Source organism: Coptis chinensis, chromosome 9 (assembly GCF_015680905.1).
Source record: "Coptis chinensis isolate HL-2020 chromosome 9, ASM1568090v1, whole genome shotgun sequence".
Classification (NCBI taxonomy): domain Eukaryota; kingdom Viridiplantae; phylum Streptophyta; class Magnoliopsida; order Ranunculales; family Ranunculaceae; genus Coptis; species Coptis chinensis.
This window is the reverse complement of record NC_141464.1, coordinates 6,279,746-6,294,084: the sequence shown is the minus strand read 5'-3', so window position 1 is coordinate 6,294,084 and position 14,339 is coordinate 6,279,746. Positions and strand designations below refer to the sequence as shown.

The 14,339-nt window shown below is 40.3% G+C and overlaps 2 pseudogenes; both read right to left on the bottom strand.

The window, feature by feature from the left end:
* Positions 1 to 539: 539 nt before the first annotated feature.
* On the bottom strand, positions 540 to 695 carry LOC147474576 (5.8S ribosomal RNA; annotated as a pseudogene).
* Positions 696 to 939: 244 nt separating this feature from the next.
* Positions 940 to 2,729, bottom strand: LOC147474575 (18S ribosomal RNA; annotated as a pseudogene).
* Positions 2,730 to 14,339: the final 11,610 nt, after the last annotated feature.

The window sequence follows — 14,339 nt, the reverse complement described above, 5'->3', positions numbered from 1 at the left end:
TAGATTTGAATCAATTGATTAGTTAAATTAGTAAAGTTAGAATCTTTATATGATGTCTAGTTTTAATTCATTTGGAAATGATAGTTTGATCAATCAAGGCTAAACCTCCATTAGAGGGGTTTGATGAAACTTTGATGAAAACTTGATTGTGTAGTGTAGAATCATTGTAAGAGTCTATTCCACTCTAGAAGGTCGTTGATTCGCCATGAGAATGGGTTGGACTTCCTCATATGCTAGTTATGAATTTGTAGAGATGTCATGTATAATTAGGGATTAGAACGACCAATTCTTACCGTAAGAACGTAAGAATTGGATTACAACAATCTATGCTAGTTTATTAAGTTGGATTCAAGGTGGATTCAATTGCCCCTAATTCTTATTCTAGATTCAAACCTTAGTATTCCGTAGCAATTCGTAATTGAATCATTATAGTTAGTATCTTGTTTTTAGAATTCACATCGTAGTATAATCCTTTCGTAAAATTCTCATTAGACTTTCCGCTCCCGTCTAGCAAGAGTGGTGGGGTGTGGCCGTATGCGTGATGCCTGACTGGCGTGCCCAGGCCTAAAGGCCTCGGGCATAACTTGCGTTCAAAGACTTCGATGGTTCGCGGGATTACGCAATTCACACCAAGTATCGCATTTAGCTCACGTTCTTCATCGATCACGAGAGCCTAGATATCCGTTTCGAGAGTCGTTAGAGTATCGGATCGAGTTCGCTGGCGGATGGCAACCGTTATTTTGCTAAATTTCCTTGGCGCCGGGGCCGCGCCCGGGTTTTGTGTTTGCGAGGGGGCGAGTAGCGGATGGCGACCACCATCATCGCTGCTGAGCCGGTAGTCCGGCTTCCGGCGTGCGCGGGAGCGGATAGGGGTAATCCGCCGGATTATGCGGTTTTGTTTCTCTTTTAAGCGGGTGGATTCTGCGAGCGAGGTTTCGACAATGATCCTTCCGCGGGGTTCACCTACAAAAACCTTGTTACAACTTTTCCTTCCTCTAAATGATAAGGTTCATTGGACTTCTCGCGACGTTGCCGGCGGTGAACCTCCCATGTCACAGCGATCCGAACACTTCACCAGACCATTCATTCGGTAGGGCGGCGGGTGGTGTGTACAAAAAGGCGGGGGCGTAGTCAGCGAGGTGATGACTTCAGCTTACTAGGAATTCCTCGTTGAAGATCAACAATTGCAATGATCTATCCCCATCATGATGAAATTTTCAAAGATTACCCAGGCCTGTCGGCCAAGGTTATAGACTCATTGAATACATCGATTGTAAGCGTATGGCCCCCGGAACATCTAAGGGCATCCACCGGACTTGTTATTGCCTCAAACTTCCGTGGCCTAAAAGCGGCCATAGTCCCTCTAAGAAGGTGGCGTGGAGATGATTCTCCCGTAGCTAGTTAGCGGTGATGAGGTCTCGTTCGTTAACGGAATTAACCAGACAAATCGCTCCACCAACTAAGAACGGCCATGCACCACCACCCATAGAATCAAGAAAGAGCTCTCAGTCTGTCAATCCTTACTATGCGGACTGGTAAGTTTCCCGTGTTGAGTCAAATTAAGCGCGGGAGGCTCCCTCTAGTGGTGCCCTTCCGTCAATTCCTTTAAGTTTCAGCCTTGCGACCATACTCCCCGGAACCCAAAAACTTTGATTTTTTCATAAAGGTGCGGTGGAGTCTATAAGTAACATCCGCCCGATCCACGGTGCGGCATCGTTTATGGTTGAGACTAGGGCCGGTATCGATCGTCTTGAGCCCTGACTTTTCGTTCTTGATTAATGAAAACATCCTTGGCAAATGCTTTCGCAGTGGTTCGTCTTTCATAAATCCAAGAATTTCACCTCTGACTATGAAATACGAATGCCCCCGACTGTCCCTGTTAATCATTACTCCGATCCCGAAGGCCAACGTAATAGGACCGAAATCCTATGATGTTATCCCATGCTAATGTATCTGAGCTTGGGCTTGCTTTGAAGCACTCTAATTTCTTCAAAGTAACAGCACGGAATACGACCCGGCGATTAAGACGAGGGGCGCATCGCCCGGTAGAAGGGGCCAGGGACGACCGGTGCACCGGGAAGGCGGACCGGTCGGCCAAACCAAAGTCAACTCTGAGCTTTTAAGCTGCAACAACTTAAATATCGCTATTGGGCTGGAATTACGCGACTCTTTGGCACCGGACTTGCCCTCAATGGATCCTCGTTAAAGGGATTTAGATTGTACTCATTCAATTACGGACTCTAAGAGCCGGTATTGTTATTTATTGTCACTACCTCCCGGTGTCGGGATTGGGTAATTTAACGCTTTGCTTTGCCTTCCTTGGATGTGGTAGCCGTTTTCCGGGCTCCCTCTCGGAATCGAACCTAATTCTCCGTCCCGTCACCACCATAGTAGGCCACTATCCTACCATCGAAAGTTGATAGGGCAGAAATTTGAATGATCGTCGCCCGGCCAAAGGCCATGCGATCCGTCGAGTTATCATGAATCATCGAACAGCGGGCATAGCCAGCGTCGACCTTTATCTAATAAATCGTCCCTTCCGAGTCGGGGTTTGTTGCGCGTATTAGCTCTAGAATTACTACGGTTATCGAGTAGCGGTACCATCAAACAAACTATAATTGATTTAATGAGCCATTCGCGGTTTCCACGGTCTGAATTAGTTCATACTTACACATGCATGGCTTAATCTTTGAGACAAGCATATGACTCTTGGCGGGATCAACCCGGGTAGCATTCCTTTTTGCGGCGCGCAACGCCAAAGACGGAAGAAGCGGTCGGTCGCGGAGATGGGTTGTCTATTTATTCCGGGGGCAGCGAATGCATTGGCGGGGAAAACCGGCCGAAAATCATCTTCGCATCACGGAAAGCGTGGATTGCTTGTTAGCCATACTAACGGGGCAACCCGTCGGTTAGAGTCACAAGCAACAACGAGGCGAGTTCGCGACCGCCGTTCGAAAAGCGGTGGGAAAGCAATGACATCACGTAACAAGAATGTTTGCCGCGACCGGTATGCAAACACGGGAACCGACCTATTTCAAGCGGAGAACTCGAACTCCATTGTTTCAAAATGAAAAGAACAACAACACATAGTTAAGCTGCCAATGATTGGCGGGAAGCCTGGCGGCGCACCGCATTACCATTTACCACTCCTGCGCCAACCACGAACACATCCGATACTACACCCGCCCGTCCTATTGCATCCGTCCATATTTGGGCGGCGAACAAACACAAAAGGGAAAAGCAAGGCGATTACCAAGAGATTATTTGCTATGTCGCGGCGCAACCAATCCGCATCCCCATCACGCTTCTTCCTAGCCTGCGGAACACTTCCTTGCGGTGTGTTCGCGCGGCTAAAGGAAGAATCAATCCGGAGAGGGGATCAATATGAAGAGGCAACCAATATCAATTCGGGGCGAATCCCCGACGACCCCGCATCTGGGGCGTCTCGTGTGAAACCACACGAAGACATTTCATAACACTTTCGCTCTATGCTAGTTGCTACTCCGTCTATCGATCACCCATAGTATGCCCGGCTGGACCCGGTATTGTGTAGCTTACAACCGCCCGTGGAACACTTCCTTGCGTTGTGTTCGCGGGGCTCGAAAAAGCTAATACACATCGGAGAGGATCAATATCGAGGTAACCACTAATATCTATCGGGGGCCATATCCCCATACCACACATATATATAGCGTTTGACGAAGACATTCGCAACATGATCGCTCTATGCTACAGTTGCTACTTTCGATCACCCGGTATACACGGTTGGACCCCTAGATTGTGTAATTTATTATGCATGGAAACTTCCGCGTGTGGAATAGGAAGAAGCTAATATGGCATCATCGGAGGAACCAACATCGAGAGGCAACCAATATTTATTCCGGGGCGAATCCCCGACGACCACATCTGGGGCGGCTCGTGTGAAAACCACGCGAAGACATTTATGACTAACACCGCTTTATGCTAGTTGCTACTCATATATCGATCACCCATATCGCCGGTTTGGACCCAGTTATTGTAGTTTACAACCAGCCCATGGAACACTTCCTTGCTTTGTGTTCGGGCTCGGAGGAAGCTAATACACATCGGAGAGGATCAATATCGAGGTAGTAAACCAATATCTTATCCGGGGCCATATCCCCATACGACCACATATAGAGCGTTTTGAAGACATTTCGCAACATGATCTTTGCTACTCTTGACTTTCACACCAATATGTGTGCCTAACCAATTTGTATGCGCTTAAAACCGCTGTGGAATAGGAAGAAGCTAGTACACATATGACATCATCGGGGAACCAACATCGAGAAGCAACCAATATCTTTCCGGGTGTCTTGAATGAACAAACTTAAATGAAACAACTTTGATTAATGAATAAATACTTGATTGAAGATTGAAACATAAACTTGAAATGAAACAACTTTGTTTGAAGACTGAGACATAAACTTGGAATGAAAAAGATTGAATTGAAGAACAAAAAGTAAAAACAAAACTTGAACGTAAGTGACTTGAATATAAAGATTACACTACTCCTACATGCCACTAGAATAAGTCTAGGTGCCTTCTCTCCTCCTACTTTTTGGTTTATATATTATACCTTTTTCCAAGTTATAAATTTGCCCTTCACCCTTAGATGTAAGCGACCTCATGAGTTTGCTTTATGCTTCTCTAGATGCAAGCTACCTCATGAGTTGCTTTTTCCTTTATGCTTATGCTTTTGCTTTTAGGTTTCTTCATGAGCAAGCTTGGTTATGCAAGACTACTTTTGAGTTGAGGCCATAAGCTCCAGTCTTCTGGTTTTGAGGACATGATTTTTAGTCTTTTCAATTTGATTCCTTGACCGTTTGACCTTGACTTTTCAACACTTTTTCATAGCAGCTTGAGTCTTCGTAATAAGCGTTAATAAGGCTCTTTTTGGCGCTAAAATGTAGCTTTTATGATAAGTGGTCTGAAATGGCATGTAACCTGAAAATGGAAGTAAAAGCTATGAGTTGTTTGTTTATAAAGCACAAGAAGGGTTGTAATGTAGTAATGTATGGGTAATAAAACGCATATTTGGGAGTTGATGACCACCCCCAAATATCATTTTTCTTGTCCTCAAGCAAGTTTGAGAGAAAAAACAAAGATCACAAATGAGTGATTTATTATTTATTATACTAATCTCGTTTTGCAGAGTGTGATTGCATTGACCATATGCAACAAGGCCTTAAACCACTAGGAATTCCCTAGTGAACAAGCTTAAGCCTCGTGAGAGTTTTCTAGAGAAGGTACTCACAAAATTCTTTTACTTAGTACAAAGGGTCTTGTGTCCTTATTTATTCTTAGAAGTTTATACATCTCATTAGCGGGGAATAAGGACAAGCTCCTTTGAACTCATAATAACATATGTCCTGTAATTTAATCATCTAAAGATAAACGCGCAAACATGAGCAATGAAATGCAAAAGCATGAGCAATGAAATGCAAAAGCAGAGTCTCATAAGGATGTGTTAAAATACAAACTCTCTGATAGATTCACTCAAGTTTTGTTCTCTCAAATGCAGCGGGCATTTATATTCCTCACATACACGAATGACGTCCAAAGGAAACCAGGGTCGATTGAGGAAAACTATCTTTTTGGGTTTTTAACGTTTATTTGGCTATATCAATTCAAAAAAGGGCCTAAATTCTCTCCTAGGATATGGCGTGGTGATCAAGCAAGTGGACGTGTAGTTTTTTTTATCCACACATCCTTTGAGTCATCACTCAATAATCATTCAGATGAGGCTTTTGGCTAGATTCTCACAGGATATGGAACTTAATTGTTATGACCTCGGTCTCGAAAACTCACTGCTATATACAATCAAATGCTTATGCATGCCATTCATGAAAAGATGCAGAAACTATTGTACGTATATTAGTCTAAGTGCGAAGAACGAATCCTTACGTTGTTGTTATAATGGGACTTCTAGACTATTTATTCATCATGGAAAAAGGAAACAAGACTTTTAGTACTAAACAGAAAAAATATTTTTGGTCTTTTTTCGAAATTTTTTTTTAAGAAAGGAAGAAATATACTACTATATCTAATATAAGAAATGCATAGTTTTGGCAAAATGTTGCTATACCACCCCCAAATAGAAATATGTTTTGTCCTCAACGTATGAAGAGATAAGAAAAGAGATTACCATAGAAATTAACATAAGCAAAAATGGTGATACACTTGTATTATGTTCTTCTTGATGAAAATATACCACCCTCAAATAAGTTTGGGGCGTGGGTTGTTTGATATTGAACAAGAAATACATGGTTTATTGTACTATTAGGTTACGTAATTATTCTACTGTGGAAATTTTGGGTTTTTGTATTTTTGAAAACATATGTAATGTAAAAAAGAAAAATGGAAAATTTTGGCATGATGTATTTGTATTACCTTCTACTCATATACCAAATTCCACAGAAGAAACAATTAAACAATGAGATAAATTTAAAATTATACTAATAATTATAATTATACATAAGTGCGGAAAGAAAACAAAATGAAAATAAAACATGAACTATCTATACAAACACTAGGGAGCTGCCTAGTCAGAATCCGTGCGTGACTCGTCACGATGTCGAGAAGATCCTTCTCCTCGCTCAAGTCGGGTCCTAGAGTGTCTATCACTATGTGGGAGTGTATCTCTAATGTTGTGCAGTGTCCTTGTGGCATTGTGCTGAAAATGTTGTTGCTCCTGTTGGAAAGACTGTTGCTCCTCTCTGAGGGTTTGTTGTGTCGCTATAATGACTCACTGCCCTTGCCTGAGGTCGTGGATGTGCTAGTGTAGAATCCTCTCACCCTCATGAAGGAAATGAATTTCATCCATGGGCTGAGTGAACTGGCAAGTGGCACCTGCAGCGAAGTAGTCCACTATAGGTGTGGGAGTAGCGTGTGCATGCTCGGCGGCTCTAGCGGCAGGTGGATGCCAGAATTGTTGGATGCAGTGGGCATAAATAGGACTTACGGTAGTATCCTTGAGCTCCACTAGAGCATCAATAATAGTCAAACCCCAGTGCTACATGATCTTAGTGACCAACACTGGTAGAGGGGTGGTGGACCTCCTGGGTTTACAGAGTTCCTCCCAGACGAAGGTGGCGATGTAGAAGTTGCTCTTCTACTCCCAAAAAAGCCAAAGGATGTGGCGCATCACCTTACCGATATCAGAAGGCTTAACTGAGCCTATCAAGTTGTAGGCTATCCATTGAGATACTGCCAACTGATTCCTTCGAAGCAAACTCTGAAACAAGCAGGGTGACGTAGGGTTTTTCCTACCCTCGAGAAGCGTCTCTGCTATCATAACATCAATGGTCATGTTGTTTGGGGACTATTTCGTCTGAGTATAGACCTTCAGAGGAATTCCCAGAGCCTTACTCACCACCTCCTTAGTGAGCTCAAACGTGTTTCCCTCCATGACAACCATGATATGATCTTCCTCCCCTCGTTACATGTTGTTGTCAAATGAAAGAGTGAGAGAGGGAGAATAACTCGTGTCCCCCAACAAAACAAGAGACTCCCATTCTCTTCTTCTAATTAGACATGAAGTGCACTTCAAACAGATCGAAATTGAAGAGGGTTTGAAATTTTGCTCCGACATGATTTTTAAGACTCGAGCCATTTTGGGTAGGAGTCGATGAAATCTGGGTTGCTAGTTGTAATGAGGGTTGAAAATGGAGCTTACTGTAAAACTTTGGAGTGGTGGTGTTTTTAGGTGGGCGGGCGGTGGAAGAGGGCGGACGGGTATTGGTATGGTGCGGCTAGGGTTTGGGATTTTTGGGGACGATGGGTAGGTCGGGTGATCACGTGATATATAATGGATTTGATGGCACGTGCCTCTTTAAGTTGTTTGGATTTTGGGCCCAAGTCCAAATGAAATCAGGTAATTTCGATCATGTCCTTAGTGCCTCGATAATTTCAAAAACAAATCCGCGCTTCGTTACTCGTCCAATTCTGACTCGTGAGGTACCAAAACGAGCCACATAAAAAATTCTACGTAAAGATATAAGGTACACTCACATCCAACGGTGGATGAAAAATTGGTAAATGAAAGAAACGAAAGAGAACTGAATGGGAATATATACAAACAAGAAGGAAAATTTTAATTAATTTTTTTGGGTTTTGAATATTGATAAACTGAAAATTTAAAAGGTGGGTCCTTTTACGTCAGATTTCGAAAACCTGTTGAAGTTTTTGAATACTTGAGTTAATCCCAACCAGATGGTTGGATTACTCTCTTCAGCTGTGCTCAGTGACCAGGTGGATGGCACATGAAAAGTTTGAAGACCGAATTTTCACTAAGAGATTGAAGACCAGGATAAGTTGGTGTTTGGCAGTTCGAGCACCAGCCTTCTCTCATAGCTCGTCTCTAACGTGCGTATGAACTCTTACCCAAACCAGAAATGGTTTTTGGTATATGTGTCCATATCTTCAGTTGCAGTTCTCTAGGAAGTGCTAGCACACGATCATTGAAAATCTAGTCTGTTTTGTTCTTAACAGAAGATATTTCTGAATTTTTGTGAAAGTTTTGAGAAAGAGAGGTTGAGAAGGGTAAAGTTTCTGAGAATTTACAAGAAAGGGACAATGTTTGAAAATTTGTACAAGTTTGAGTCTTTTAATGTCAGATTCTAGAGACAAATAGAGAGGTGTAGGCAAAAGATAGAATTAAATAGAGAATAGTATGACTTTGGGTTACTCTATTTGTTTAATTCTCGTTTGGAGACGCCTCGTTTTTTTTTTAGTTGGTTTTCACATGCAAAAGATATTTCTAACCATATAGAAGGTTTGACAAGAAGAAAAAATTATATGTGAATCCGATATCATTTTGGTTACTCCGGGGCGTATAATTTTGATTTTTATATCATCTAGTTTTGAAAACTATAGAGAGATGTTATAAGATACTTGTACTCAAAAGTCATGATTATAAATGCTAATTTTTTAAAGCAAACAATAACAGGTAATCTCAGGCAACTTTCGTGTTGACAATAACAGCGCATAAAAGTTAATAGAACTTCCGTAAGCCGTATCTTTAGATTCAGACCTCAAAATTGGGCCTACCATATGTCAAAACGACCGGCTTGGAAAGAGATTTCTAATGGTCCAAGATTTGACCCATTCAGAGGAGCATAAGTTGATGAAAAGACTATTGAGGTCATTTCTAGCTGAAAACCCCTTTGTGGACTGAAGTAATGAGGTTTTGGGCTCGATTTTCCGACCCAAAGCATGGCTCCAAAGCCCATTCACGAAATTGTTAGACCTAGCCTCTAATATATAAAGAAGACTAAGGCTTAACTCTTAATTACTTAGTTTATAATTCAGTATTTAGTTTATAACTTAGATTTTAATTCATAAAGTTAGTTTAAGTTAGTTTTAATTCAGTTTTAATACAGTTTGAATTCTTAAACTCTTGCAATTAGATTAATAAAGTAATTATTATTCTTTCAATAATGTCTTGTTCTTATTGTTATTATTCTATGACTGATAGTTTGATGACTCAAGGCTAAACCTCCATTAGAGGGGTTTAAGGAAGCCTTGATTGTGTTAGTGTAGATATAGTTGTGATAATCTATTCCACTCTAGAAAGTAATTAGTTCATCATGAGAATGGGTTTAATTGCTTCACATGCTAATTATTAGTTGGTAGTGATTGCCATGAATAATTAGGGATTAGAAATACCGAACATTTACGTGAGAACGTAAATATTAGGATTACAACAAATTCTATGCTAGTTTATTAAGTAGAATCAAGGTGGAATCAAATTCTCCTAATTCCTTCTCATATTCACATCTTAGTCTTAATTTACCATCATTTAAGTTAGAACAATTTAATTAGTATTCAATCACCATATTAGTTTAAATCCATTTTCATTACTCTCATTGATTTTGGTTAGTATTAATTAACTAGGAAATCTTACGTTTAAAGAACTAGGAGTGGAAGGAATTCTTTGCTCACGTTATTGCATGATAATTGAGAGTAGATAACTTTGATCATCAAGTAAAATCTAGTTTTAGATTTACTTATTCATAGCATAAATAGTTAAGAGTAGGTAAAACTATAGTTTTTACGTTTATCAAATGGCGCCGCTGCCATCTTAGTTTTGTTTAAATTCATTTCCTTTAGTATTGTTAATCCCACACAAATCCCATTAAACCCACCCACCCTTGTTTGGTTCTAATTGTGTTTGGTTGTTTCAAAAATTAAATTTTTTCGCCGAAAAAGCAAGAGTGTGACACGCCCCTTCACAGGAAAATTTGAGCTGACACGCCTCAAAAGCTGGACTTCAGCGTCTGACAAAGAAGTGCCACGCGCCCTTCTTAGGCTTATTCTAAGCACGCCCATGCCCCCTTCTGAACCAGCTCGATTTTCACAGGTTAGTACAAACTTCCATTTCTTCAAGTTATTAAGTGTTTCTATTTGCTTGAACATACTGTGATCACGTATACAAGACGCTATTCAAATGCGTAGCAAGGAGACATACAGGTACTCCTTCTTCCACCCCTCACATCTTCTGTCAGAGGAGTTTTTGATTCTTGCATATCAGGGTTGTTTTGACTGTTGTTCATGTTTGTTTAATATTAGACTTAGACTTGCATGAGATTAAGGTCCGGTAAGAAGAAACCGACAAACGTAATCTATAGGAAACGTCAACGCAGACGCCTATCTAGAATACCACACACTACACTTGCTTTAATGGCTGACAAAACAGAGACTCCTCTCTCTGATTTTTATAAAGTCTTGAATGATAGCCCTAAATCATGCATAGTTCTTGCAGACCCAGTGGGGGATTTTCGAATTCCCCCAAATATATTTAATTTGTTACCGATTTTTCATGGGTTAGACAATTAGAAGCCTTATCAGCATATGCGTAGGATAGAACAAGTTCTTATAAGATTTCATCATCCTACCATAGGCACGGAACAAATTAAATTGAAGGTGTTTCCTTTCACCTTAGCCGATTAGGCAGCATCTTGGTTAACTGCCCAAGCGACTAATTCTATGGATTCATGGGCTAAACTTGTTCAACTGTTTATGGAACATTTTTACCCACCCTTAAAGACTGATGAAATGATATCTAAGATTCATTGTTTCCGCCAGAACCCTCATAAATCCTTTTTAGAGGCCTGGAATCATTTCACTAATCTTCTTATCGAGTGTCCACATTATAACCTTGCGAAAGACACGCTAGTTCATGCCTTTTTCAAAGGGCTTTTACATCACCATAAGGAGGTTCTTGATATAATGAATGGGGGTAGTTTCCTTAGCAAAGGAGCCTCAGAGGCTTATAGGATTTTAGAAGATCAATCGAAGTGTATTAATAATCAGCGGGGGTAGTAACGATATCCCCCGCTCTGCAAGTTCTTCTTCAACAGTTAAGGCTACCAGTATGCCTGAGGTTAAATCTGATTCAGAGCTTAAAACTTTAATCGACTCTCTTACTAAAAAGGTAGAAGCCATTTCTGTTCAACAAAAGCCCATTTTACCCGTCATGAATGTCAACTCTATTCCTTGTAATTTCTGTTTAAGTCCTGAGCATCCCGACTCCTATTTTCCTCTCACCTATGAACAACCACCATTGCAATCAGATAATGTTTGCTTAATAAATAGCTATCCTATTCCTAACACCCCTTGGAGAAAAAATCCCAACTTCAGTTGGAGAAATAATCAACCAGGGTAAAATAATCAAAATGTTAGGCCATCAAACAATTACAACCAAGCTCTACCTAGACAAGGACAAGGACAAGGGCAAAGTAATTATAATAATTATAACAATAATAATTATAATGCTAATAGAGGCTGATAGGGTTATATACTAAAAGCATTACTTTTGTAATAACTCTAATTTTTTATATTTTAAATGAGAATCATATGGGCAAATATTATGCATATTATATATGTTATTAATTAGTTATATGCATAGGTCTAATACTTTCTGTTATAGATGATATGGTGTGTGGTGACACACAGAAAATCATATCATCAGTACCTTATAAAGTATAAGTAAACATTCACAACCTAGATGGGTTTGGACAAACTATTGGTATGGTTGTAGTATAATATGGTATTAGTCTATCTTGACTACAAGATTACACTAGTACACTTTGTGTGTATTGAACATGACAAAGTGAGGTTATTTCTCTTTATACTGACTATATGAGAGAACAAACACCTCTGTTATTATGGATGTTTGTCCTCTTAATCCGGATAAAATAACGGGCACTTGCGTGCATTGTACATTGCTTTAAATCATCAATGAGTGAGATTCATTTGTGAATTAACAAACTCGATGGATTGGGTAATGACATTGTATGTAAGGTGTGCTGTTGATTATAGAAAGAATCCGTGACCCGCAGGAAGTGGGGCTGATAATGTCCCCTTTAGGAGCTCATAAGGATTGTCATGTAAACCCTGCAGGTGGATTTAATCCGACATAACAATGAGGTTGAGTAATACTACTCAAGGACATAAGAAGTTGATTAATGTAGTTGTCAGTAACTTGACTTAATCAACGGGCATTCGATATCGTAAACACAGGGAGATCAACAAGCATATAATATGGAGCCTATAAACGTAACACATAATTTGGGATTAGGGCGGTAGTGCAACAATGGCCTTTAGTGGAATAAGCCATTTGCTGATGGACTTAGGTCGTGTGTTCTGGGTGATCATGGGAAGCCCATGCCCGTCAGGAGACCTAACCCTGATTTCTCCTCATGGTCCCTGTTGTAGCCTATAAATAGAAACCTCTTTCTCTGGCCGTTTTTTACACAAGAAAAACTCAGGTTTTGCTCAAGGAAAGATAGATCCAAAATCAGTTCTAACTTTGTGAGTAAGAGAAGCCAAGAGAGAAAAAAGTGGTTGGAAGATCGTTGCCCAGACAACGTACATTCTAAGGATAGGAATACAATGGAAGATCAAGAGGTTGCTGATTCATATATCTTGGTTTCTCAGAGTTATCTTAGCCGATTTAAAGGTATGATTTCTAACCAAACCGTGAACACCTTTATTTCACTGCGCATGGTGTTTCGCGGTTCGTAGTCATTTGATGCGACCATAACAGTTCCTACAGAGGCATCATTCTAGTCAATAATAACTATCACAACCCACCTGTTAATAATCAACGTGAGATAGTTCCAGTCAGACCACCTGTGACATATACACACCCACAACCGGATCATTTCGAAGCCTACATGCAAGCTCAACAACAGATTTTACAATCCATTGATCAATCCATAAAACAATTAACCTAAGAGAAAACCCAACCAAAAGGTGTGTTTCCAGGTCAAGCTATACCGAATCCGAAAACGCCAAACACAGCCTTTGAAGTAACCGGAAATTCTAGTAATGATAATCTTAACGTAGGTGAGTTAAATGCCATCACCACTCTCCATTCTGGCAGAGTGGTTGATAATGCCGTTATTATGCCTATTGTTATACCACTAGTGGTCACTACCAATGAAACATTACTAGATACCGAAATAGAAACTAAAGAACCTACCCCTGTAGAAGTACCAGTTAAACCACAACCTAAGAAAGGCCAAGGTTAAACATCCGGTTGATCCATATGCTAGATATAGAGAGAGACCACCATTTCTCCAGAGGCTAGCCATGTTAAATAAATATACAAATTTTGATGAGATTAGGGAAGTGTTTAAAAATTTGACAATAAACCTACCTTTTCTTGAAGCAATTAAAAAGTTACCACAACATGCAAAGTTTCTAAAAGAGTTGTGCACTACTAGGTGTAAAACAAATATTCCTAAAGACGCCTTTTTAACTGAACAATTTCCCACGTTATCTGAACATAATGGAATCGTGAAGTATAAGGATCCTGGTCGTCCTACTATACAATGCACCTTAGGGGATACTCACACGACAACTGCTCTATTATACCTGTGGGCGAGTGTTAACTTACTCCCTTATTATCTCTATAAACAAATAGGTCTACAAGAGATGCAACCAACCAAAATGACGTTGCAATTAGCTGATCGTTCAATCAAGTATCCTAAGGGTGTGGTTGAAAATGTGCTGGTTAAGGTTCAAGATTTTTACTATCCAGCTGATTTTGTTATCCTTGATACAGAAGTCACTAATGACTCTGTTCCTATCATTTTAGGGCGTCTCTTCTTGGCAACTGCCAACGCCCTCATAAACTGCCGTGATGGTTCGATGTCCATGTCTTTTGGCCATCTTTCTGTTGAGGTAAATGTTTTTAAAATGATGCAACAGTTACCTGATATAACTATCGATAGGGAAGTTAGCATGATCGAGAGTTTAGCTCAAGATTATTTCAATAATACGTTCCTAGAAAATCAGATGCATAAATTCCT